The sequence below is a fragment of the Tupaia chinensis genome, unplaced genomic scaffold, assembly GCF_000334495.1.
Source record: "Tupaia chinensis unplaced genomic scaffold, TupChi_1.0 Scaffold000423_1, whole genome shotgun sequence".
Lineage (NCBI taxonomy): Eukaryota > Metazoa > Chordata > Mammalia > Scandentia > Tupaiidae > Tupaia > Tupaia belangeri.
In genome coordinates, this window is record NW_006159928.1 from 3,800,199 (window position 1) to 3,827,350 (window position 27,152).

Genomic DNA, 27,152 nt, shown 5'->3' on the forward strand with positions numbered 1-27,152 from the left:
CTGACTTAAATGTTAACCTTAATTTCAAAAATATCTCCACAGAAACATCTAGAATAATGTTTGACCAAATATCTGGGTTATGTGGCATAGTCAATTTGACACAAAAAATTAAACATCAGTACTATGTGTATGTGTTTTCATATTCACGTATTCTCGTTTCCACATGTTAAACAGAATCTCCCAGTCACGAAGAATTCAAGTTATAAGAATCATGAAGTGCTCCCATGAAACTAGGCATAATGTTTATGAGAGATCCTGGTTAACATGAATAGAGAAAGACTGAGCCCTGTCACTCTTCCCAGGACAGAAGGCTGAGTTTTTTTACAACCAAATGCATCAATAAGCCCAATACATAGTCTGATTGGCCTAATACAATGTTCTATTTCCTTCCACTGTGTGTTAGACACCAGATTCAAGGAAACACATTCACCTCTATCTCATTCCACTGCCACTAACATGTCTAGAAGTTGTTGAGAGGGCCAAGGTTTGATGGCAAGGCTGTTTGGCGGGAACTCAAAGCAAATACTTTCAAGTATTTCTGTCGCTGTGTCCACACAGTGTCGTAAATACCAATTCAACTGATTGTTGGAGGAGTGGGGGGAGGAGGATCAGTCACAGAGCTTCATTGTTTTAACTGAACAGGTGAAATCATGGTCAGATCACTGTTGACTGTTTCAGAAAGGAAGCCTATGCAGAGAAATAGCATTCTGTGCATCCTAGAGCATGTACCTTAGTTTCTTTGAAAGGCAGTCTGGGGGCCAGCAGGCAGCAAAGTGGTTAAGGCTTGAAACTCACAGCAGGCATGCCTGTGTGTATGTGTATGCCCAAAATCCTGAGAGGAAAATGGACGAGAAGGGATTGCAGAATGGCCATTTCCCCCCATACCCACCCCGTCTTTCTCTGTGTCTCCAGTGAACACATGCACCCTATATGAAAATCTCTCTAATAATAATAATAGTAACAATAATAATAAAAGGCAATTATGAAATAAATATCTACTTAAGCTTTGTGGAGTTCAATTTTCTAAGCAACGTGGTATTTTGCATATAGATTAGGGTTCCCCTTTTATTAGCATATGGCCACAAAAATCTTCTGCTAATAAAGATTTATTAAAGACTTATTTAAATTGATAGCCAGGGCCTTGATCCTAAATTGTAAGTATTCAAGGACAAGTGTTGGAAAAGATGTTCCAATTAAACATGCACTTCAAGAGTTTATCATCACTTGCCTCCAGGAGTGCCAGCTTCTGATTCCCATGCGGTCTGAGATAGCAGGAGCTTCCTGAGTGTGAGGTTATCTTTTTATTAGTTGTGTATAATGCAGTCACCTCCTCTCCCCCAAAATTACATTTTTAAAAGTCACCATCTCTCTTAGGAAAAAAGACGAATGTTTTCTGTAACAATGAATAGGAAGCTTGGGCATTGAGTTATGTCTTTTTAGCTGGCGGTAAATGGGGTTGAGAATGGAGGGTTGAACTTGGAAAAATATACCCAATCCCCAATTGTCACATTTATATTTTCCTTCCCAGTCTGAATTTCTGAGACCAGTTGTAAAAGGTAGAGTCAACCAGTTTTAAATAACTAATGCTAAGAACATTTATTGGGTTGTCGGAAAAGTCAGGAAACACTCTTACATCGAAAAAATATGTCATGACTTTTCCGACAACCCAGTACGTTACCTAGCTCTTTAAATTATGAAAATGACAAATACACAAACTTTTCTATGCAAATGCTCCCATGATTTACTTAGCAACATCCTGAGCTAAGAAGCAGCAGAATGAGCTCTACTGCTGAGCTATACACATCAAAATTTAATTAAGTTTCTGACCTAACATCCTCCTAGTTTTATTGATTAGAGAAGTCACAGGTAGACCACGTCATTCTCAGGAGAACAGCAATTGTGAAATCGGAGCAGTCTATGTTATTTTTTTTTGTCAGAGTGTTCCTTTTAAGTCTTATTAGATTATTATGAGTGTTATAGCTGTGCTTAATCTTTTTCTAAGAAATGAACTTTTTAAAATTGCACATTTTAAAAGTGACTTCTAGAGTTACCATGGCAGCCTCATTATAATACACAGAGATGAACATTATCACAGCTATGCCTGATCTATCCAGGGTTGTCAGGAAATGAGAATTCCACATAAAGTGCATTCTCTGGTAGGGTTCATAAAACTTGTGAGATCAAGTGTCAAGACGTTCAGCTTAACAGTTCTAAATGAAAAGCTTTCTATCATGTATGCATACCACTCTGTTTCCTTAAATGTGCATATTCTTGATGTCTTCAGGTCTCTGTCATCAAAAGATTTTTTTTGGAGGTACACACAGTGATGTTTGGCTTATAGTCTCCTTTTCCAACTCAGTTTGGAAGTTGCTTATGATGACCTGGATACTAAGCCCTGAGAGGGTAGTTTTTGTCCCCCACTTCCTAGCAAAGATAGACCTATTTAGATATGTCACTCAGACAGGGTAGGTTACTTGCTGGGTTCATGCCAGAAATGGCAGCTGGGTATTGACATGCATTATAATTGGTTCCTGAGTCATTGTTCCAGACAGAATTGGTATTTTACACTGGCTTCATAGCTCTCGATATCTAAGATATCCATCCCTTGCCCACTCCCCCGAGTTTCCATGTTCTGATGAACTATTCCTTAACTGCCATAAACTGAGCTCCTTAAGTGGTTCCTTACACAGATGCTTCTAGAGCTCTGAACAAGGAGCCGAGACTCATTTCTATTGGGCACATAAGGCCACAGGTTCTGCTTAACATTTATAGGCCTCAGTTTTCTCATCTATAAGACAATGTTACTAAGATGAAATGTGTGGGACCAGCAGTTAGCATAATGGCTACGTTGCTGGACTCCCATGTAGTCAATTGCGGTTTCGAGTCCCGGACCTGGTGGCTTAAACTCACACCAGGAGTGTGTGTGTGTGTGTGCCCAGGATCCCAAGAGGAGAATGGAGGAGAAGGAATTGTGGCATGGCCATCCACCCTGGGGGGTGATTTCTCACTTTCTGTCTCTCTGTTTCTCTCTGTCTTTCTGGCAAGAGCACAAACCCTATAGCCAAAACCTCTCCAAAAAGAAAAAAGAAAGACAAAATGTGATTATGTATGTGGAATACATAGTGCAAGCTGTAAGCATGGGAAGAATTCAGTAAATGAAAACAGCTTTAGGGGATTAGGGGAGAAAGTGTTTGTTACACAGTGAGCACATAATAAAGATGTCATGGATTTTTTTTCCTAGATTTTACATTAAAATTAAGAAGTTTCACTTTTTTGTATTCAGATGCAACTGAAAAATAAAATCTGAGTTTTACACCAGACTTACTACATAGTTCACCAAAGGTAATGATATGTAAAATTATAAAATGGGGTTTCCTATTATTGCCAAAGCAGGAGATTATCAATCATATTATAAAAAAAAAAAGAATACCTTCTCCTCTGTTCTTCCTTATATAGATAAAAACAGTAAGTATATAGAAGTCTAACATTTATCATCCATTGGCCAAGGGAATCAAGCCTTCCTCTACTTTCTCCTCCTTTTCCTACTTTCTTCAAATTTCTCTCAAAAGTTACCTTTGTGATGGATCACCTTTTATAAAACTGTAACCTTCTACCAATTTTCAATCCAATTTCTATGATACTTAACACTTCCAACTTAATACATAGTTAAGTTTTTTTTTTCAGTATTTATTGCCTGTGTCTTCCCACAAGAACACAAGCTGCACAAGGGTAGAGATTTATATTCACTGTTGTATATGAAGTATCTAAAGCAGTGCTTCACATTAAAAACCATTTACTGAATATGAGAACACAGTTTTAGGAACCAGCAGATATGGTGGTTCTACATCGATGAACTCCCACATAGTTAACTGTAGCTCAATTCCTGGACTCAGTGACTTAAAACTCATGCTAGATGTGTGTGTGTATGTGCCCAAAATCCTGAGAGGAGAATGGAGAAGAAGGGATTGTGGTATGTCCCCCCCCCCGCTTGGGGAATTCATTCTCATTTTCTGGATCTCTGGTAAGCGCATGTACCCTATAGCAAAATCTCTCTCTGAAAATAAATGAATAAATAAGAATAAAGTTTTAGTATCCCTATGCTAAGGTCTAATGTTTATAAAAGAAAAATAACCACAAAAACAAGTAGCATTTTTGGACAAAATTTGTAAAAGTTATAAAAGTTATTTATTTCAATTAATAATAAATTAGCAGCTTAAGTGTATAAAGCAAAAACAAAGCAGGTCTGTTTTAATTCATTGTTTTGAGCCCTTGATCCTTTCCTCAACTAAAAATTTCATCTTAGCTGAATCATTCTCTGCCTTCCCTTGATCATTCAGCAGTGATGACTTTTTGCAGTGATGTTCTTTGCAGATGTCTCTCAACCTCTCCGTGAAGAACTTGGGGTGTGTTTTTTACTTTCTTTTCTTCAAGTAGATTTCTTCAAGTCCATGCCTTCTGTGCTTGTTCTGTTCAAATATTAACTTGGAATGCTAAAATTTTGAGAACTGTAAATACTGACTATAGTTGGAATTAGTTATACAAAGGTCTATTTTAAGGGTTGAACCCTTCCTGCATCTATGTTGCTTCAGAATGGTGGCCAAGATCAGCACTTCTCCAAATCATCTGGAATCTTATTAAAATGAATAACATAAACAGGCAGATCTTGGGTAGAACTCTAGTGTCTACTTTTTTGTTTGTTTGTTTGTTTGCTATAGGGTGAATGTGCTTGCTAGAGAGAGAGAGAGAGAGAGAGAGAGAGAGAGAGAAAGAAAGAAAAAGAGAAAGAGAGAGAGAAAGTGAGAAGTTACCACCCAGGAGAATGGCCATGCTGCAATCCCTTCATCTTCATTCTCCGCTCAGGATTTTGGATACACATGAAGACATCTCTGACATGATTTTTAAGCCACTGGGCCCAGGACTTGAACCAGTGAAGCTGGCTATTTGGAATCTGGCACCTTAACCTCCACCTCCACACCATCTGTTGGCCCTTAGAATCTACACTTTTAATCAGCTCCCAAGTGTCATACTGGTGCAAAAGAAAACAAAACAAAACAATCAAACAAACAAAAACACCTTTTGAGTAGGAAGAGCCTAGATTACAATGTTTTATTGGCATTAAACTAGTTCCTCCATGTCAAATTTCTATTTGATTTCTTAAAGGGCAGTACACACTTTTCCCCTCATTGTTTAAAGCCTAAGTCTGATAACATTTTCATTCAATAATATTAAGTATGAGTTTCAAGTTTACATACAGTAGCATTTACTATAAAATAGGAAAATTACTTTTTTTGGAATGATCTAAAGACAGGTGTAAACTTTATTCTCTAATGAGGTTCAAATTTAGCACTGTAATGAACCTCACTGAAAAAATAAAGCAGGAAATGGCAGATTTGTTTTGATAGAGACCAAGAATTTTAAGTGTGTGTTGGCTTTACACTGTCTTTGAAACTGTGCTATGAAAACACAGGAACCAGGAAATGAGCCCAGCCAAGAGATTCCACTTGCTAAAGATGTCAAAGTCGGTTCTCTGAATTATCCAAATGTTCCTCTGTCAGAAATGAAATGAGGGAAGGCCTCAATCATATGAGCTGAGTAAACCAAGAATACCTTATTCTCCTGTAAATAAATGAGAGTCCCTTCAATACAAGCATCCTTCCTTCTGAAGGCTGCTAAAATTTTAAGCCTTTCCTTTAGCTAAGGCTTTGTTTCCTCTGAAAACAGGAGAGAGTATTAATTAAATTCATTGTTTATTTTATTTATTTATTTATTTTTTCCCTTCAAAGAAAATGAACTAACCTGGAAGACTAATGAAGAGCAATGGATATGGGAGACAGTGGCTGGTTGGTGTTGCCTGGGCATATCAACAGTTACTAGTTTCAACACAAGAATTACAAAACTGTAATTGCTTTGACCCACTTTCCTGTGATGGGTGGTATGAGTTCCCCTCTGGTCACTAGCAGGTTGAGTTTGGCACATCTGCTGAGCAAGCATTCCCTAGCTGTAATAGACTCATTCTTCCTTAACCAAAATTGTTGGGACCAGAAATATTTTGGATTTCAGATTTTTTATTTTTTCCAAAATTTGAGATAGTTGCAAATGAGATACCTTGGGGAAGGGACCAATATCTGAGCAACTTTTTTTCATATATACCTTATTTCATAACCTAAAGGTATGCTCCCGGTGTTTATATATATATATAGACATTTTTGACTATGATTGTCACATATGGCCTGGTTTGGAATTTTCTACTTGTGACATCATGTCAGTGCTTAAGAATTTTTAAAGTTTGGAAGATTTCTGATTTTTAGACTAGGAAGGATCAGCCTGCAATAACTGTCTTCTCTTGTAGTTCTCTTCTGTGACTCCGTGCAACCCTCGTACTTGAGCTGGACAAAATTCAATCCGATGCAGTCGAGTTGGAAGCAAACAGCTTGTAGTCCCTGTTTTCTCTGATAGTCTTATAATATCACCGGGATAGAGCAGTTAGGGAAATTTAAAGCAAGAAATAACAAAATTATGGCTGGCTGTGGGGTTTTGATGTGGAAAGGTGTGGGAGTTCAGAAGGTCACATTACGGTACTAATACTGAAGCATTTGCCTTTGAAATAAGGTAAACTGAGCTTCAAGTGCACACAAGGCAAATTAGACGTAATATCTCAAAATCTCACAATTCTCCTTTCAGAGAGCATCTGTGTTTTGGAGGAAAGCTGGCAGATGACGTTGCTGCCAGAGCCAAGACCATGTATGACGGGGTCAGCCTCAGCAGTGAATGTACCACTCTAAAGCAGAGGTTCTTAACCTAGCAGCCATGCCTAGTATTTGCTGCAATTATCCAGCACAGTAGTGTAATTTACCACGAGAGATTCATGAACTTTCAGTAGCTTGTCAAATAGTTCTGTGATTCTCCCAAAAAGGTGAAGAGCCATTTCACCAGTGTCTATCAACATTTAAAAAGCTCATGACTTTGGGTTAACTATCTCGTTTGAGCTAAATATCTCATTTCCAGGAATCAGTTTTATATAAATTTATCTCATGAATAAAACTGATGCATGAGAATGTTTCTTTCTGTACTGTTTTATTTTTTATGTTTTTTAGGGTTTTTTTGGAGGGGAGAGGTTTTTGCTATAGGGCGTGCGTGTGTTCACCATAAAGACAGAGAGAGATAGAGAGACAGAAAGTGAGAAATCACCCCCGCAAGGGGGATGGCCACGCTGCAATCCCTTCTCCTCCATTCTCCTCTTGGGATCTTAGGCATGCATGCTCATGCATCCGGTGTGAATTTAAGCCACTGGGTCTGGGACTTGAACCAGGATCAACTACATGGGAATCCAGTGACATTGCCATTATACCAACTGTTGGTCCCATCTTTCTGTATTGTTTTAATTGTAAAAAAATAAAAACAACCTAAATATCCACCTATAGAAAATGGTTTAAAATATTATAGCACATTTGTGTTCTGGAAGACTATGCTGTCAATAAAAATAATAAGGCTCATGTAGAAATCTGTCTAAGATACACCACTAGTTTCAGAATCATTTGTTCAATTATGCAATTATAGTGTTAAGCACTGACTTTGGGACTAAGGGTAAAAGTGAGCAAATACTGGCCCTCCTTTATTTTTATGCTATTTGGGATCTACATGAGTGCAAAACCACTTATGGCATGTAAACTAAAATGTGAGCATTAGTGCTTTATTTCAGGTATATATTTAAATATACATATCAAAACCCTAGAAGGATATACATAAAAAATAAGACTTTAAAATCTGGAATTTGGGGGAGGGGGCAGCAGGTGGTGTAGCAGTTGGGGCACTGGATTCTCACATGGCCAGACATGGTGACTTGAAAATCATGCCAGGCACACGTGCATGCCTGCTCAAGATCCTGAGAAGAGACTGGAGGAAGGACTGCGGCATGGTCATTTCTCTTGGGCAGTGATTTCTCATTTTCCATCTGTCTCTTTATGGCAAGTGCATATGCCCTATGGCAAAAACCTTAAAAATACTTAAAAACTGGGATTGGAAAGGAAGAGGATGGAGGGTTGACCCCAGAGCTCAGCAGTTAAGGGCCCGCATTTCACATGGCCAACCACAGTTCAAATCCTGGCCCTGATGGCTTAAAAAACATGCTGAGCATATGTGTGTGCCCAAACGCCTGATGGAAAGAAGAATGAGAAAAGGGATTGCAATGTGCCCAGGTCCTATTGGTGTCTGCTTTCTCTCTCTATCTTTCTATCTCTTTGGCATATGCTACTTGACAATAAAAGAAAAGAAGATGAAAAGATATTTTTAGTTTTTCCTTTTCCTTTGTTTGAGTTTTACCAAAAAGCATATATTACTTTTCTGATACTCAAATATATATATGTGTGTGTGTATATATATATATTTTTTTTTTTTTGAGAGGTTTTTGCTATAGGCCGCGTACATTCTCCAGAAAGACAGAGAGAGCCAGAAAGACACAAAGCGAGAAATCACCGCCCAGGGGGATGACCACAACACAATCCTTTCTCCTACATTCTCCTCTCAGGATCTTGGGCACACACGCATACGCGCCCAGCATGAGTTTAAGCCACCCGGTCCAGGACTCAAACCATGGTTGACTACATGAGAGACCAGCAACATAGCCATTATGCCAACTGCTGGTCCTTCAAATTAATATTTTTAACCATTTACCTAAAACTGAGGGGGAAATGTACTGCTCAAACTGAGTATGACTCTCATAGACTTCACACAAAACGAAACCACATGTAAGTTTCAGACTTTTTGATCAGTTGTTTGACTGATTGTAAACTGCCAGTTTAACTATCGCTTGCCCACTACATCCCTGTCATGCTCTCATACAGCAATGATTACACATGAGCCTCTTTCTTCTCTCTTTTTTGAGTATATTGCCAACATATCAGATAGTTTCTCAACACACATAGTCATTTGGTGAGTAAAATACTGTCCTCAACTCTGAAAAAGTTCAGTTATTCAGGTAAAATCTGCAAGTGTTTTATTTACTATCTAAGCACCCACCAAATTTGGAGACATTTTCTTTGTTCAATTCTCTGAGTATAGTTTTACCTCTTAAAGCTCAGGCCTCAATATTTGAGTATACCATGTTTAACAAATGTTAGTGTTTTCTAGGACTACTTACTTAGTCTCTAAAAATATTGAGTCTTCTTTGTGATCTTGTTGTTCACAGACTCTTCCATGAAAACAGAACTTATCTATTCAGTTAAGTCACTGGGAGCCAAGTCAAGAGAGCTAGAGTAGAAGAGTCCATAAATGGTAATGAAGTATTATATATATATATATATATATATAAAAGGCACATAGAAAAAAATGTATTCCTACATGTTACTTCATAAATAGAGACTCCTAATACTCATTGCTCTCCTTCAGGGACACAAGAGTGTCACATAGTCCAGCCACCTTAGTTTTATGGGGCCACATGCTAATTCTAAACAATGGACTTTGTGTAAACTAGGTTGTCAGAAAAGTCATGACATATGTTCTATGTTTTTCTATGTAAAAATTCATCGTGACTTTTCTAATGACCCAACAGCATGTATTAAATCCAAGCCAAAGCCCTTAACAGACAAAAGTCTCCCAACATACCTTCCACCTTTCTCCCTTCCATGGTGAATATGAAAGCCACACTATAGCTACAGTGTGCAGTGAGAAGGGGAAGCTAAATAATGCTGCCTTTCTTAGCCTGGATTCCTGAGTATCTTCACGGATCCTAGGCACCTTGGAGAGCATCTTGAGCCATAAGCAAGAGAAACAGGCCTGTGTTATGTTAGTGAGACTTGAGTGGTGTTTCTTCCTAATATATGACCCAGTCTATTCTCACTAACACAGCCATACCTTTGACCAAATTTCAGTTTCTTTGAACTTTATTTAAAATATGGTTGTTACAAGTCTTATATGTCAAGACCAGCAGATGACATAAAGGTTCTGTCACTGGACTCCCACATAGTTCCCCACGGTTCCAGTCAAGCACCTGGTGACTTGAAACTCACCCCATGTGCAAGTGCGTGCTTTCCAAAAATCCTGAATAGAGAATAGAGGAGAAGGGATTGTGGTGTGACAGTTTCTGTGGGCTGTGGGGTGGGGAGGATTTCTTGCTTTCTGTCTTCTGTCTCTGTCTTTCCAGCAAGCACACACATCTTATAGCAAAAATCTTTCTAACAAACAAACAAAGTAAGCAAAAAGTCTGATATGTACTAGGTGCTATGTTTAGTGCCAGACTAGGGGTGAGGGGAACACTCCTTGCACTTTCTGAAGTGATAATAATTTGAGTCTATGAATAAATTGGTAGTAGACAGACTAACAGGAAAAAAAAATACATGCATGGGAGCATCACAGAAAGAAAACTGGGTACCTGATGACCAAATGAAATTTAGAAGTTTATATTTTCTAATTATAGGGGCAATGGAAGGAGAGATATAAGTGACTTAGAAGAAAGTAAGTGGCCTTTGGGAGAGAATGAATGGGTCCAACAAACAGGTAGCATCTTGTGACAAAGCCCATCCAGGTGTGGTGTTATTATCTGTCTTCTTTGCTGCATTAAGAGTCATTATCGCTTGGGGCCAGCAGGTAGTATGGTGGATAAGGCACTGTATTCCCACAGGGCTGATTGTACAATTCAAGTCCTAGACCTGGCAGCTTGAAAATCACTTCAGGTGTATGTGTGTGCATGCACAAAATTCCAGGAAGAGAATGAAGGAGAAAGTATGGTGGCATGACAGTCCCCCTACCCCGGAGGGTGATTTCTCCCTTTCCCTTTTTCTGTCTCTCTCCAGTGAGCACATATTCCCTATGGCAAAAACCTAAAGGAAGAAAAAGTGAGTCCCTCCAGTACAATGAGATTCCTGGGTAGCGGGTCCAGAATAGTTAATTTTTTTCTGGAGTATCTGGTCTAAAGGCAGATAAGGAGAATCTAGAGAAAGCACCTCTGTGCTTTGGGAAAAGAAAAGGGACAAGCGACAGGGGAAAAAGAGAAGATCAGAGAGACCTTGGTTCTCCTTCAGCTCAAAGCACTTTGAGTGTGTCCAAGCCCCAGGCTTTGACGTATCATTTCTGAGCCCCAACACCAAGAACACAAAGGTGAAGAATCTCTAAGCTGAAGGAGCACTTCCATTAGAACACCTGGAATGATGCTGAAAATGAAATCCCCGGGACCTAAGTCAGACTTAGTAGAAGAGAATGTCTAGGCATGAAGATTTAAAACAAGCTTCTCAGATGAAACTTAAGCACTTTTATGTTTGGGACTGACTTAATGGTAGATAAGGGCACACAGGTCACTTTCATTTACTCCTGTACGTATGAAGGCAGAGACTTATGCTACTGCATGAGGACAGTGAGATGCAGCTGGACTTCTGCAGAAAGGTCGACCACTATGGTGCCATTCAGCCAGGTGTCATCCTGGGCAGGACTGTGTCAAAGTCAATGTTTAAAACAAATATCAGGTCTCTGTTTCCAAAGCAAATGGAAGAATTGAAGGGATTTTTACTGCAGTGGGATTTTCTAACTAAAAATAAGATAATTTTTAAACAACTGATTTTTTTTTCTTTTTCTTTTTTGTTTTTATCATAGGGTGCATGCACTCTCTAGAGAGAGACAGAGCGAGCAAGACAGAGAGCGGGCAAATGAGAAATCACTCCCCAGGTTGGATGGGCATTGCCTCAATCCTTTCTCCTTTAGTCTCCTCCTGAGATTTTGAGTACACATTTGTCCAGCATGACTTTCAAGCCACTAGGTCTAGGGTTCAAACCATGGTCAGCCATGTGGGAGTCTAGCATCTTAGCTACTACTCCACCTGCTGGCCCCAATCACTGATTTTTACATGACTATAAATTTCTAATATTTATAAAATGGTACATTTTAAACACCAAAAAGGATTTAGGTGTAATGGCTGAATTGGTAATTAATTTCTAAAAAGGAGTTTCTTGAATCTGGATTTAGGCATGGAAACTGACATCTCCCAACTTAGTTGTCCACATATTAAAGAAAATTGAACCAAAGATTTTATCTAGCAACAATATTTAAATCCCAACACTAGCTAAGGAGATGTTCTCGTCTATGTTGCTCTTGATATGATATTATGAGCTTTCAACACATTTGTGCTCTCATTCTAGTATAGATCCAAATAGAATGTGCTTTGTAGATCAATAAATAATTATCATACACAGAATTTAGTTGTGCTATTCACATCACTTAGTTGTGTACAATCTGTCAGCTGAATTTGGGAAGAATTTAGAATCTGAATGAATATAACTGCAGATAGCTTGTTATGACCCATAAAGGGTTTTATGAGATAGGAAGGCTCCCTTTTTACCTTTCTGATGACAGCAGAAACTGGAATTATCTCAAGGTAAACAAAAATTTAGCTCAACGGTCTCGATTTCCAGAACCACTGTATATTGATTTTCTGTCAAGAAGATGTACTGCTCTTAGAGCATGCTGCCTGTATCCTTATTTACTTATATATTTATTTACTCACTCATTCATTTCATGGTGGGGTGGTTGTGGCTACCAAAAAGATAACGTTTCTGAGTAGTAGAATATATTAAAACCCTTAAAATATGCACCTAATATGGAGAAAAACACCTCTTCAAGAATGGAAAGTAAAACTCATTATTTCTGCGGGTAGATGAGGGGTGGAGGTGGAGGAGGTTCCTGTCTCCTGATCACATTGCAGGAAGGTAAAAATCTATACCAGTACCTCGCTTAAAAAAAAATAAAGATTTTGTAATTAATCGAGATTCCATAATGGGCATGCCATCCTATAGGTACAGTCCAGTGGAAGTAGACTAAGAAATTAAGTCCTGTCCCTTAAATCTCATTTATTGTCCTCCTCACAATGTTATTTTCCAAGTTCAAGAGGAAAGAGAGAGGTGATCACAGTGCTAGCTTTCTAGAGACAGCTAAAAAGGCACAATGGCATAGCAGTCATTCATTCCAGGAACCTTAAACTGCAGATTTATGGTTCACATTCACGCAGGACAGGCTCTAAAAAGTCTTACAGGGGTGCCACAAGTTTCCTAAATTTTTTGCCTATGTTTTATATTACCTATTTACTTCCCACTGAGTACATGGAAAACAAAGCCTGACTAGCCTCCCAGCCTCATCTCTCATCACTCATCACAAACACACATCTCTCAACCTTCATAGCTTTTGCTCATGCTATTCTTTTTTTTTTTTTTTTTTTGGAGAGATTTTCACTGTAGGGCGCTTGCGCTCGCCAGACAGACAGAGAGAGACATAGAGACAGAAAGCGAGAAATCACCCCCCAGGGGGGATGGTCACACCGCAATCCCTTCTCCTCCATTCTCCTCTCGGGATCCTGGGCACGCATGCACACGCGCCCTGCGTGAGTTTTAAGCCACCGGGTCCGGGACACGAACCGCGGTCGACTACGTGGGAGTCCAGCGACATAGCCATTACGCTAACTGCTGGTTCCCGCTCATGCTATTCTTTTGTGTTTAGTTTTTGTTTGGTTTGATTTCACTCCTCTAGCTCATACCACTGTCCCTGCTTCAGTAGGCTACAGTATACCTCTAAGCCAGGTCATAACTTGGCGGTCACTTTGCCTAGGAAGTTTTCTCTGATGCCCAATTTGCACACACCAATGTTCTGGATCTCTACTGAATCCAGCTCTTCTGTCACAGCTAAAATCACCCTTCATAATAATTATGTATCTTAATGATCTGGATTTCCTGTGGAGTGATGAGCTCCATAGGCCTGTGTGCTCTGTTGTCTTATTCAACATTTCAGTCCTAACAACGCAAATGGTTCTTGGCACATCATAAATACTAAATAGATATTTATTAAATTGAAATGAATATCCCAAACCATCAGTTTAAAAAATGTTCTTGGAGCTCTTAGACCATCAGAGCTACAGATTCACAATAAATTATTGAGCTTTGGACATACTGACAAGTTTATTCTATTTCACTTTGTTTTCCTCTGTGCCTTTCTTGAGATTATGGCTACAGTCATCAGCTACAATCAAACAATTCAGATTTTGGCAACTGCAACGCCCTGTTCTTCTTGGTGTAATCCTATAATGTGCTCTCTCCTTAAAAATGCCATGCAATGCTTATTTTACATTTACCTCTACATAAATTTGCATGAGCATGTTTATATACTACACTTAAGGATTGCACTGCCCTCAGGACCAGCAGTTAACGTAATGGCTATGTCGCTGGACTCCCACGTAGTCGATCGCGGTTCGTGTCCCGGACCCGGTGGCTTAAAATCACGCCGGGTGCGTGTGCATGCGTGCCCAAGATCCCAAGAAGAGAATGGAGGAGAATGGATTGTGACATGGCCATCCCCCCTGGGAGGTGATTTCTCACTTTCTGTCTCCCTCTCTCTGTCTGGTGAGCACACACGCCCTAAAGCAAAAAAAGCTCTAAAAAAAATTTAAAAATTAAAAAAAAAGATTGTACTACCCTCAAACTACTTAGATGCCCACTAGAGTGCTCCAAGGGACGAGCAGACCTGATTCTGCTTCTAATATCTAGGGAAAGTAAATTTTGTTATAAACTATGTGATTCTGAAAACCAAAAAAAAAAAAGAGTTTTTCCAGGTCATAACTTTCCTCACAAGAAGGAGAAAGCTTCCTATGCATGAAGCATAATCAGACTGGCTGGTCGTTCTTACATGTGGTGATGGCACTGCTTTGCAACAGGGTGGTGGCTGATGTCCCAACCATGCTTTGCTCTTGACATCTCTGACATCCTCAGTCTGTCATGGTACATCAGCTTCTCTGGCTCATGTGTGACACTGACCCTCCTCAAAGATAAACACTTATTTACTCAATAAATCCTTTTGAGGACTGACTGATCATGGTGCTAGAAAAGCCGCTAAGAGCCAAGATTGCTCATCTCTTAGAAGTATGGCTACAGAGACCAGGAAAATAATGAATGTTATAGCAATAAGTGAAAATGGCATGGGTGAACATAGAAGTTAAAACATGGCAACTAGAATTCTTAAACTGCAATTGTAAAAAAATATTTGTTCTTAGCAAGGAGTAGAGCAGTGTTTGTGTTTGGGAGTCAGTAGACACCTTCTACATTTGGAATAGTCCCCTCAATGCTTTCCAGTGATTATAGCTGTATTTTTCCCTCTGCATGGCCAGAAACATTTCCTAGAATGTTTTTATAGGGTTTAGAGAAGAAGATGGTATTATTTGAGTTCTAGTTTTATAACTGGATATAAAAATCAAACTGACTTTAAAACAGCATACAGGGATTTCAAACAATTATTAGGTATAAAAAAGACAAAATAAATTAAAAATAAAATACATTAAATTGTTCAGAGTGGTTATCTGGGAATGGTAAAATTAAAGGTCAATTTGTTTTTTTCTTTTTTTTTAGAGAGCTCTAAGGTATGTGCACTTGACAGAGAGTCAGAGAAAATGTGAGAAATCACCCCCCAAAGAGGATCATGAAGCATTCCCTTCTCTCTAGTCTCCTCCAAGGATTTTGGGGATGCATCCACACATTTCCAGTGTGAGTGTCAAGCTGCTGGGTCTGGGACTTGAACCACAGTTGGTCATTTAAGAATCCAGGCCTTAAGCACTATGCCACCTGCTGTCCCTGACAGGTCATTTATTTTTATTGCTATTATACATTTTCAAAATTTTGAACAATGACAAGGACTCACACATTTTAAATATTTTCCTATTATAAAATTAATATATATAATATATTATATTATATATATTAATATATATAATATAATATATTATATATATTAATTTTATAATCATAAAAAAACTATGTAATATTCTATTTCTTTTTTAAAAATTTGGAATGAATTGTTTAGACTAGTCATAAAGAATCATTTAGAAAGTGAGGCCTTATGTTTGTGGTATCATTGGGACACATTCTTTCATATCAAGGAGCAGGAATAAGTCTACAAATGTCAGCATAAATGTCCTAATGGCACCTTATAATTGCCTGCCCACCTCGACTCATGCATCTTACCTTACTCTCATCACACACACACACACACACACACTCATTTATACTCATTCATTCTTTACCTAGGCCCTCTTAAATCATAAAAATCTCTCTCCCTCAATTACCTTTTCTAGTACCTCCATGGCCTCTCCCATAAAACTACCTTCCTCACTTTTTAAACCACTCTCTGGGCAAACACAAGCACACTTAGTAACATATAATTTTTGCCCATAATAATAAGGCATACTGCTGTTGGTGGTGGTATACATATGCATGTGTGTTATAATCTCTCACTATGAAACAACCCATTCATTTAGTGCAAGTAATAATGGAAAATGATTTGCTCTGTTTATTCCCTATATTCATATTTTATTTATTATTATAATTAGCTTGACGCAGATCAGAGAGATGGAATGCCATTTGCATTTTCTCTGGATAGGTTTCTGTTTTCTTCTATTGCTTTTCAGCTACCTATTAATAAATTTTACGAAAAACTAAAAGGAAGACTAGGTGAAAGACAGAATCTTTGTATTATCTATACAAACTTTCTGTAAATCTAAAATTATTTCCAAATGTATTGTGAAAATAAGAGAAGGGAAAAAGGAAAAGCAGAGGGGGATATGTAGAAGGAAAAAGCAAGAGAGATGAAGAAAAGCTCTGTGTGGTTTAAGGGACGAAGAGACAGTGGACCATCATCCATTAATGGCACAATCATTACGTCTGCATTTGTGTGTGTCTGATGGTCCATAGCAATCAGTTTTTAGTACTGAGGTATAGTGTTAATTAGGGCTGATGCACCTCCAAGTCAATTAAATTTGGTTTATTAATGCATAATTCAATATTGTTATGTATAGCCGAACACTTAAAAGGATTTTAAAACCCTATCTTCTGATGGGGTCTGAAATATTTCAAGGAAACACCCACTGTCAAGTGAGAGAAAATGAATAATTATGGGAGCCCTAAAAATCCCACAGTTGAGCAGACAAGACAGCTGCTATTATTAAGCACTCCAAATTGAAAGTATGGATTCTATCATTACAAGAACAAAGACAGTGCTGTGATAATTATGGAAACGCTATAGCTTCCATTTTTGCTAATGTTTTTGGTAGAATATTTAAAGCTGCAAAAGGTTAAGATAGAGAGCTCAATTTCTGTACCTTGTTACTCACTCAGATGAATGCATTTTCTACCAATTGTAGTCATAACAGAGTTTGCAATCCTGCAACATCATGATAAGCAAGCACGATTTGGGCAAGAAATTAAATGATAATAAACACAGTGTAGACTCAGTGGGGGTGATATTGTTTAATGTCAGTAGTGATTGAAACTACCTTCTAGATGACTGAAGCTTTGTTGGCCTCGTCTGTTTATATTAATTTCTCCTTTTCAAAGGCCATTATCTTAAATTGCATGTTATATAACTTGAGCCGCCTCCCTCCAGCCCACAGCACCACTTCTAAAGCAACTTGATGATGCATATTGTAGAAAAAAAAAAAAATCCTTCCTAGGCTCAGCATCCAAGATTACAATCTTGAGACTATAATGGGAATGGATTAAACTTTGTACAATTTCCTTTTGTCACGTGAATTGAATCCTGTTGTGCTATTTTCTGTAGTCCTTCCAATCTTTGTCACAGACATGATCTATGAAAATGTTAGCCCTCGCTTAAGCAACACTGACCTGGTTTTAACCCAGTAAGGATCTTACAGTTTGATTGGCTCTGAATTTTCCTTCCCTGAAAAAAAAAAGAAGCAAAATCACTGGGACAAGCCCACTCAAATAATGCCAGAACATGATAAAGGACATTGTCTTTTGGCTCAGGAGGGCTTAACAAGGACATTCAATGATCTTCATGTTGATCTTATGCAAAAAAAAAGAAAAAATAGGAAAAAAAGAAAAGGAAGTGGAAATGTTGCAACATAAAGCCAATCTTATGATAGAAATTTCTCTCTGCAAAAGGGAAAAAGAAACAGCATAAAGGTCCTGGAATCTTAGCACAACTTCAGATTTTCAGATTTCTATCACAGACAGCTCCTTTCTCAGATGTCAGATTTTCCACGTTTTCATTACCTCTTAGGTTAAGAAGGAGTCATTCAAACGTCGATGATGTCCAGTTGTTGATAAGGCATTGAACTGACCAACACCAACAGAGAAAACAAAAACACGCCTATTAAGAATGAGAATAAGAGATTGGCTTCCTCAGAACTTGATTTTGTTTTGATCTCTAGAGTGTCTTTGATGTCAGACAGAGCAGCTGCATGCAATGCACAGTCCCTGGGACTTTGGTTGCATGCAAATTAAACTCATTCGGGTGAAGTTTAAAAGTAAAATATTTTTGCTACTTATTTTTATTGCAATTTCAAGTAATTCCATGACCATGGATAAAAAACTAATTTCCCCAAATAAAACCCGTAAGATTTGCCACATTGGGATATGCAGAGATTTAAAAAGAAACCTTACATGCGGTGAGTTATCTGAAAAATGGAGTTGTTCACCTTTTATTATCTGACCCTAAAGGCTTGGTCTATTCCATTTCTGTTTTGTTTTGGAATGGTTTATTTGTAGACAACCGTATTTCAAGTGGCAACATAAAATGTAAGATTACAGCTACTGGAACTCAGGAAAGCAATAGGTATGTGAACTACCTTAAACTCAAGGACATTGGAATAGCAGCCTCAGAAGCAAGGTCTCTCTGACCTTCTGCTCTCCTCCTGCCTCTTGCCCCTTTTCATTCCTGAAGAGAGTCAAACCAGAACTCCTGTTGTGCAAAGTGGGTCACAGACACTAGGACCCCTTCTCCCCAAAGCCAACTATAAGAGCATTCCCCAACCTTTCTGTCTAGAGGCTGGCCATGAAGAAACTTTCTGACCTTATCTGAAAGTAGATCATAAGACCCACATTCCAGAGTGGTTCCATCCCATAACCAGGAGGAAGGACTGCCACACGAGAGACCAGGAAGAATCTGGACAGACAGGACTTGCTGGGTTTTCCCACCCAGACTACTAGCTTTACATCATTCCTTTTTTGTGCAATTACATTTTTACACAGACGTCCCTTAATCAAACCTAAGCCTAGGCCCAGCTGGTGGTATAGCAGTAATGTAAAGCTCTGTAATGTTATACCCACATAGGAAGGTCCCAAGTTCACATCTAATGGTTTCCCTGTACAGACCAGGCACACATGCATGTCTATGATAGGCTGACTGAGAGTAGGGGGTGAATTGCAGCATGAAGACTCTTGGAGACACCACCTATCTCTCAGACTCTCTTTCTCTCTCTCATTAAATACATTTTAAAAAGCGGTCATAAAAATGGTTTTACTTGTGCCTTTTTTGTTTGCATCTCTGGAGTGTCTTTCAATCTGAAGGTTTCCATGTATGTAAAATTTAGATTAAATAAATTTGTTATGTGTTTCTCTTGTTAACTCATCTTTTCTCATAGAAGTTTAGGTCAGGACCCTTTGATGGGGAAGCAATGTACCCATACCTTTTCTGTCTCTACTGTGATCAGGAAACCAAGGCAATAGGTGGCAAAATCTTCAAGTAGTGAGCAATTACCATATGATAACATAGATGAGCATTATTATTATTAGACCAGATTTGGGTCTGTGCCTCTTCCTGAGGATCAGCTCAGAGCTAGTCCTTGAGATTTTAGTTCTATCACAGGTCACTAGAGAGACTGCTGGATATTTATGTAAAGAGATTTGCCAGCAGAGAGATCAACCTTCAAATCTACTTTATTTGGTTTTACACTTATATACTTGGGTAGACCCAAAACTCTAAATAGACACAGATTATTCAGTCATATGGTACTCCAACCAAAGTGGTCACAAACTGGCCTAAAGATTATTTCATTCAGACCTTTCTCCTTTTTTCTTCTGGGATTTTCTCTAAAAATAATAATTTTTTTAAAAGATGGGATTTACGAGCTAATTAATAATATTAACTAATATTTACTGAGTACTTGCCTTATGTTGGGTGCTATCTAAGAACTTCACATGTCACCCTCCTTATAGCTTGCTGTCACTTCTAGGGAAGATACTATTTTTTTTTCTTACAACCTGTTTATTTATTTGTTCTATAACAGAAAGACAGAGAGAGAGAAAGGAAAAGAAACAAGCACACACAGCAGGATTCTCACACCATGGCCCACCCAGAGCCTTGGCCAGTCAGGGTTATGGGCACAGTCATGTACCCAGCATGTACAGAGAGACCTTGGGATGTGAACCTGGGACTTTCCTATGTGGGCTCATCCTCATAGAGCATTGCATTACCACTGTACCACTAGGGAGGGTCAAGGGAGATCTTATTATTTTACCATTTGAAAGAAAATTGAGGCTTGAAAAAGATACATATGTTACCTATGCCATAACATATATGCAGTGGACAATCTGGTGTTCAGACATGACTTTTACTGCCTTTCCACTCTTACCCTGCTCTTTTTGTTGGGCTATCTTATTAACTGACCTAATAGACAGAAAGCAAGAAATTACACCCACCCCAACAAGTGGGAATGGCCACATTGCAGTTCCTTCTCCTCCATTCTCCTCTCGAGATTTTGGGCATGCGCGCACACACACACACACACACACACACACACACATACACATGCCTGGCATGACTTTGAAGATGCCTGGTATGAGACATGAATCACAGTCTACTAATGGGAGTCCAGTGACTAATCATTGAACAACCTGCTGGTGCCAAAATGCACATCTTTCAAATTTACACTTAAAATTACTCATTGTGCTCCATTATTTTGGGTTATAATACCCAGTAACTACTTGGTCACCAAGTCTGCCTCCTCTTACTAATATTCTGATGTTATTTTTCATGTGTGGACTGCCCTCGTGGATGAGGATTATCTAGAAATGGAACTATTGGGTAGTTGGGAAAGTCATGATGCATTTTTGCAAAGAAAAAACATAGAAAAGTATGTTATGACTTTCCTAATGACCTAATAGATCAGTTAACAGAAACTCTTAGTGGAAACTGAAATTTCCGTGTAATTGTTCTTTTTCTTTAAAAATACCCATAACTTGTAATGGCACATAGGACTTCAAGAACCTCCCCTAATCTTGCAACAGAGATTATCATTTCCTAAAATACAAGTCTTATACTGTATTATTCCTGAGCATAAAACCATCACTACTTCCTTAAATAAATTTAAAAAAATAACAAATAATTGTCTCTGAACTTTGGAAAATAAGGAATTACTTATTTACTTTAAAAGACAATGATATGGAGCCAGCAGGTGGGACGGTGGTTAGGCATTGGACTCCATGACTGACATCAATTCAAGTCCCAGACCCAGCAACTTGAAAATTATGCCAAGCCTCTGTGTGTGCGCGTACTGAAAATTCCAAGAGGAGAACGGAGGAGAAAGGATTATGCATAGCCATCCTCCCTGGGGAGTGACTTCTCACTTCTCCTCTTTGTGTCTCTCTCTGTCTGTCTCTGGCAAGTGCATGTACCCTATGGCAAAAATCTACAGAAATATTTTAAAAAGAAAGGAAAAGATGATAATGTGATATTAGCAATCAACATGCTTGATAAATAAATATATCATAGACTAAACTGTTATCATTTGGAATTACTGTTTAATTTTCTTTTAGACTGGTAAAAGTAATGGTTAGCAAAGAGGATAGTACTGGCTACTTAAGGGAGTTTTAGAATTTTTGGAGGGTATTTTTTTTGTTTTATTAATAATAAGTGGCTAAGGGATCTAGTGAGGGCAAACTGTGAATGCTAGGTGTTCTGTGAATGCACAAATTGACCTGTATAGTTAATAAAAAAAATCTTCCCAAACATTTAGGTGCAGGCATCAGGTGGTATCTTCTATTTCAGTTGAGCAAATCATTTTAATAAAATTACTTTCCTTTTTATGTTTTAAAATTGTTAAAGCTAGCATGTTACATTGTTGGTGGTTTTGTTATCTATTTTATTTCAAAAAAGTAAATAGTGTTTCCAAAATATTTGTTATAAAATGTTTTTTTTTAATTTGATAAGGTAGCAATCTACAGGGTAAGAAATGAAGAAGACATTATAGGATAAAAAGTATGAGACTATATCTTGAAAACCCCTAAACTAGACTATATCCAAAAAGTATTATGACACAAATGAGGGGTAGAAGTTGCTGATGCCATGTTTTAGTACCCAGGCTTGGTTTAATAGCTTAACCTTCTCAGCACTCTTAGTGAACCAGGTAGATGAATGCTGAATTCAGTAATATTTTCAATAGCTCTTAAGAGCATAGCTCAGAAGTGTTTTGAGAGTTCAGTTTAAAACTGTTCAGGGAAATGGTTTTCACTGATATTTTTCTATACCAAATTTCTGTTGTGTGTCATTAATGGTGATGGTGGTGGTTTCATGTCCTCTTTAGCCCCTCTTGAGAATCATTCATGACATTTTTCAATATAATGCTCGAAAGTTAAAACAACATCTAAGAAAATCAGTCTACAAATCCTTGCTTTAACAGTTATAACTTCGAAGTATTTACATTCCTTTGTATTTTGGCCCATCTGGACTGTACGAGTGAAGTCTTGCCCAAAAATGTGACCTTTGAATAAGCTTCTAATACTCAGTGGGCCAGTTGGAACAAATGCTCATGAGCATCAAAGAGCCTTCCTTTTAGAGAATGTTCAAGATGAAGGCACATGTAATCATCCCTAGTGGGATTCTGTCCATCTTCTTAATAATTCAATCACCTCTGCAATTATAAGGCTTAAAACATACTCACCTTTGGTTCCTTTTACTTATTAAACCAACATTGACATATAGCTAGATACTACAGAATCATCTTCAAAGAACATCTTTTTATCAGTCCTATTTTCTCTGAAGCCAACGGATGATTAATGCAGATAAGCTAAAACTTGAGAAAGCATCTTATTAATTACAATTCTAAATTGCGAAGCCTAGTAAGATTGTTTCTAAATAGTAGCTTAATTCGAATCTTTCTACAAACAGAAATATGCATGAACATATGAAGCGTTCAATAACTTGTTGCATGAATGAATGAGCGAAGCAATGCTTGATCTCTGGACTAACTGCAAATACTAATTAAAACTCCATTTTGGAAATATGAGCTAAACTAAAACATAAAGAAGTTTCCAAACTTGCTGTTTTTATTCTTATAGAAAGACCTCAGTTGATAATATTAATGTAAATAAAATGTAAGCGTACTGGTTCCCTTTATGTGTTCCAGACAGTATTATTCAGATTTGATAGATACTAATTCACTTTATTTTCACATATATTCTGTGAAGTGAGTGTCCTGTTTTACTAAGAATCCTTTCAAGTGACTTGCTCCAAGTCACATATGAATTTGAAATGCATTAAAATAGAAATTTTATTGATTGAGCTAGTCAGCAAGATCGGGTGTATTGGTGAAAATTCAAAATTATGGACTTACAATGTTAAAGGTTCTTACAGAAAGTACTGAGCTACCATAAGCAAAAGAAAAAGACTGTGAGGTCTCTGGACTGTCTTAAAGATTGCAAGAGTAGGATGGTGGTTAAACTCTGAAAAGATTAAAATTAAGAATAAAAAGTTCTTAGTACCACTCCCTCCCAACTCCCCAGGATTTGTTCTGTTTCTCCTATCTGCCTCCCTCTGCTTGGCTACTACATGTGTCTTTTTCTCTCCGCTCTCCAGTTCACATGACTACCCACAGCTTTCACCCCTACTTATAACTAATCATATCCAGGAGCAATTAATATTCTCTCATTCTGAATTTCAAGTTCCTAAAGGAAGATCCTCAGTTGTCCTCATGAGGTCAAGAGATCACTCCTGTTCCAATTAATTGTGTCTGATTGTGAGAATCTGTCCATTTTCTGTCTTCTACCTGGCAGTAAGCCACATGGTACCAACACGGTGGTTGCAGCCATGTCTGCAACCAGATGAAGCAGTACTTCCCGACATTTCAGATAGATAATCTTAGTAAGCATCTACCTCAACTGTGAAGTAATTAATGTCCAATGTTCAAAAGAGACTCACCATTGTTTTAGGTCATTCTATCATTCTCCATCTCTCCCACACAGGTCTATAGTGTGTAGTGTAATTTTAGTGGATCTGGATCAGATGTGTGATTTTTCCAGTCAGAAACTATCAGCATATAGCATTTCCATTTCAGAGAACTAACATCAAGCTAACTCATAGAAGACAGCTAAAAAAAAAAAAAAAAACAAATAAGCAAACAAATAACAACAAATCTTAGCCCCAGTTTCATACAATGAAAAAGAAGCCTCAGTCAAGACTCATGACTGATCCTGGATATAAGACTCTTAGGAGATCAAGATAGATCAACTGCTTGATAAAATAAAACAGGTACAATGACATTAGCTAATCATTGCCGGGTTAATCATTTTTTTCCCCTCTAAGCAAAGAACATTTTTGCCCAAAAATAAACAAATAAATAAATAAAATAAAAAATACGCTAGAACTTTAAGACTAGGGAGCAGTCTCCACTGGGTAGTATAAGAAAAACACTGAACATTCTTGCTCTTCTTCCCTCTTGTGTGCAGTTGACCTTTTTTGAGTAACAACTGCTTTAGTTACAAAATGGATCTAAAGATGTCATTATGTTCCTAGTGAAGCATTTCCAGGCTTTCTCAACAAAATAGATGCAAATATCTCTTCACATCATTTTTCAGAGGAATCCACTCATCTTCTTTGTTCTAAGTTGTAGTGTCCTCATTAGAAAATGACTTTTCCTCTGTGTGAGTGTAGTGTGTGTGAGAGAGAGTGGGAGAGAGACATATGGATTATAGCCGAATTAACATCAAGAACATTCTATAAACAAAGACCTGAATGAAACTGTAAGAAGTATAACAATAAGTGAGGATGACCCAGATGCTTGTTTGCTACAAATACTACTGGTATGAGAGTTGTCAGCTAATGTGCAAACCAGTGTGTCTGGAGAGAACAGGCAAGATGAAAACACAAAACCAAGATGCATTTATACGACTACAGTAAAATGTGGGATTGCCAAGAACCAATCCTCTGGAACTAGAGGAAGAGATTGTACACAAACTACCAACATGTGAGTAGTCTTCAAAAAGATCAGGGAAAATGTTTATGATGGAAAATTATGCAGGCATTTCAAATCTTTTTACACTTAAATAGACTTTCACTTTAATTCCATAGTTTCCCAAAATGTTTTGAGATCTACTTATAGTTACATATGGCTCTACAAGTGGTATACTTCAAAATTCTAGGGGACATTTTATGTTAGTCACAATAGATTTGTATATGTTCTAAATTCTGTATATGCTATGGGAGAAAATAAGAATGTATCTTGGGGTCTGTGGGTGGTGTGGTGGTTAAAGTGCTGGACTCCCACATGGTTACCTGGGTTTAAGTCCCAGACCTGGAGGCTTGAAACTCACACCAGGCACGTGTACATGTGTGCCCAAAATCCTGGGATGAGAATGGAAGTGTAAGGACTGTTGGGGTGACCATACCCCTTGGGGAATGATTTCTCACTTTCTTTCTTTTTCTGTCTCTCCAGCAAGTACACATGCCCTATAGCAAAAACCTCTCAAAAACAAACAAACAAACGAACAAAAATAAAGAACATATTTTAAGGAACAGATGCCTTTTTCATATTTACCTGAGGTTGCTATATGGGCTAAAATGAAATCAACTACCATTTTTGTATGGATAAAGATGCAAATGAGAGTGAATGCTGTTATACAAAGGAAACCAAGTTACCTGAACGTCTGGTCAATGTTAACAACTGTATTTTTTAAAAATAGACACTATATTATATACTGATTAGGAAATTGGGCATTTAAACTTTCACTCACAATCAGTGCAGACCACCAAATTATCCACCTAGCTGTATGCAATAAGAGCACTTGGAAATTCATGTGCAAGTGGTATACATCAATAAATTCTGAGCTCACAGTTTGATTCAAAATAGCTTATATTTCTACCTTCATAATAAAGGATATTTCTATCTAGAATTTTATTCAAAATTCTGAAGAAATCCTCCACATTTCTCATTTTTCTCATTCTGTCTCTCTTTCCTTAAGGTGGACAGGACATCCCGTTAGTTTATAGAGCTTCTTTAAATTTCCTTAATGTATGTGACTTGCGTAATAGAAAGAAACTAGAAATAAAAAGGCCATGACAGGACAGCCTGTGGCCTGGTGCTTACGTGAGCTGGATCCATGCCTGGTGTATGTTTGTGCCCCAAATCCTGTAAGAAGTGAGAAATGGAGTAGAGAGGATTGCAGCATGACCATGTCCCATAGGGGGTGTCTTCTCACTCTCATTAGCTATCTCTCGATCTCTCTCTGGTGAGTGCATGCACTCTCTGGCAAAAATTTTTAAAAAAAAGAAAAAAAAAGAAAAGAATAAGCAATCCAAGCAGGTTAAGCGTTACCAACTGGGCTTGAGATGTTGAGGAAAGGAGGCAGAGGATGACTCCAATGTCAGTGCTTTTACAGCACGATGTCTATCATCCCTATTGTGGGATTGACTAACCAATAGTTTATTTTACAATTTCAGAGCCATACGAAGGCGAAAGAAAACTCCTTCTGTCTTGCCAATAATACAGAGCTTGGAGATGTGCGCATTCCCATGGGAGGCACGCAGCAGGTGTGAGAGCCTGGGGCTATTGCTGTTGGCTGTTGATTACTTTCTGTGTAATTTGAAAAGCTCTCTATTCCCACAGCTTTATGTAATAGATCAACAGTAATAGATTCATAATCATTATGCAGCCTACTGGAGGTTTGGCCACTGTGACAGATGTCTTCTCAATTTCATGATGGGGGCTCTCAGTTTTTTTGTTTTATTTTTCCCTTCCTTCTGGAAAATATCTTACATAAAAATCTAGCCTTAATGTATTTACTAGAATGTTTATATCTAATGGTGACGCTAGTTATCAATCTGTAACTTGAAATGGATAGTTAATTCACTAGATGAGCCAAACACATCAGCACCCATTCAACTTACTCTATACCCTCTAGATTTTATGGCAATGATTACTAGAGCATACATGGTTCAAGTCTGGTGTATACTTTTGGCATTACTAAAAAAGAATTTTTTTCGAGTACACATCGAAAAGCATTTTTTTTTTTGTCTTAGAGACTTCAAGATTGTGTCTTATATTTTTTGTGGGGCTTAGATTTTTGTCTTAGAAATAGTCCATCACTGTATAGAAAATGTAATCTACAAACATCTCCTGTCCACCA